The following is a 2,158-nucleotide window of genomic DNA, read 5'->3' on the forward strand; positions in this document are numbered from 1 at the left end:
TTCTATCAATTTCCCAACAGTAATTTGTTTACCCACCATTTGCAAATTTTCTCGAGAGAAGCCACTAGTGAAATCTACGGCCCCCGGGTGTTCTTCCTCATATATTAGCCTTGCGATTTACTTTTCCTTTGCATTTTTATTCAGACCTATTAAACCAAAAATACAAAAATACTTTGCTGCACTTTTTTTTATTTGCAATCTACTATTCGATCTACTACAAATTTACCTCATGTCTTTTGCCTGTTTCTGGTGCCATTACTCGGAAGGGATTGACAACCCCTTTAACTCGTCGGGTTGTGAGGTGTTGTTGGTTGTGTGGAGGTGTTGTTTACGTTGTGTTGCTTGGTTCTCCTACTGGTTCGATACCTTGGTTTCATAACTGAGGGAAGTACCTACTGTCGCTGTGCTACATGATCCCTCCCTCTCCGGCGAAATACTAATGTAGTTCCAGCTGCCATCAGCGGCGTCGGCCGCTCTCGTCCCCTCCCGTTCAGCGCCGCAACCGAGTCACCACGCGGTCGTCCGGCTACGCTGTGGCATTGTCCCTGCACGCTCGCCGGGAGCAGGCGAACATCCGACCCGCGCTCCTCGTAGCACGTGAGTTTCTACGACGCAGATTAGCGGAAGGCAGCCGCGATGCCTTGCTCACCCGCGTCGCCGAGCTTCTCGATGCTGCCTGCGACGGTGCGTCGCCCTTCCGCATCCTGCCGGCTTCACGGACACCTCTAGGGACCCGTGCCTGCCCCTGCTGCGTCTGCTCGTCCCATCGGGAGGAGCTCAGAGACCCCGCGGAGGCAATCCGGCACGCGGTGTCGCCCACCTGACCCAAGAGGTGCGCCCCTGGGACTGGCCAGGATAGGCGGCCTCCACTACGGCAATAGCGAAGGGCCACCCCCAGCTCGCTGGCAATACTGGACATCAGAGATGGTGGACAGCGGAGCAGAGGGACTAGGTGCTGATCTCAGGATGATGTCCCTGGTACCTGATGACCCACAAGTATAGGGGATCTATCGTAGTCCTTTCGATAAGTAAGAGTGTCGAACCCAACAAGGAGCAGAAGGAAATGATAAGCGGTTTTCAGCAAGGTAATCTCTGCAAGCACTGAAATTATCGGTAACAGATAGTTTTGTGATAAGATAAATCATAATGAGTAACAAGTAAATAAAGTAACTAAGGTGCAGCAAGGTGGCCCAATCCTTTTCGTAGCAAAGCAGGCCTATATGAACTCTTATATAATGCAAAGCGCTCCTGAGGACACATGGGAATTGTTGTCAAGTTAGTTTTCATCATGCTCATATGATTCACGTTCGTTACTTTGATAATTTTATATGTGGGTGGACCGGTGCTTGGGTGTTGCCCTTCCTTGGACAAGCCTCCCGCTTATGATTAACCCCTCTCACAAGCATCCGTAACTACGAAAGAAGAACTAAGGTAAACCTAACCATAGCATGAAACATATGGATCCAAATCAGTCCCTTATGAAACAACGCATAAACTAGGGTTTAAGCTTCTGTCACTCTAGCAACCCATCATCTACTTATTACTTCCCAATGCCTTCCCCTAGGAACAAATAATGGTGAAGTGTGATGTAGTCGACATTCACATAACACCACTAGAGGAGAGAGAACATACATCTCATCAAAATATCAAACGAATACCAAATTCACATCATTACTTATAACAAGACTTCTCCCATGTCCTCAGGAACAAACATAACTACTCACAAAACATATTTATGATAAAGATCAGAGGAGTATTAATTATCATTAAGTATCTGAAAATATAATCTTCCACCGGGTAAACCAACTAGCATCAACTACAAGGAGTAATCAACACTACTAGCAACCCACAAGTACCAATCTGAGGTTTTGGGACAAAGATCGAATACAAGAGATGAACTAGGGTTTGAGAGGATATGGTGCTGGTGAAGATGTTGATGGATATTGACCCCCTCCCCGTGAGAGGATCGTTGGTGATGACGATGGCTTAGATTTCCCCCTCCCAGAGGGAAGTTTCCCCGGCATAACAGCTCCGCCGGAGCCCTAGATTGGTTCTGCCTAGGTTCCGCCTCGAGATGGCGGCGCTTTGTCCCGAAAGCTTTCTTCTGATTTTTTTCCAGGTCAAAACACACCATATAGCCAAAGATGGGCACCGGAGG

Source organism: Triticum aestivum, chromosome 5B (genome assembly GCF_018294505.1).
Source record: "Triticum aestivum cultivar Chinese Spring chromosome 5B, IWGSC CS RefSeq v2.1, whole genome shotgun sequence".
Taxonomy (NCBI): Eukaryota; Viridiplantae; Streptophyta; class Magnoliopsida; order Poales; family Poaceae; genus Triticum; species Triticum aestivum.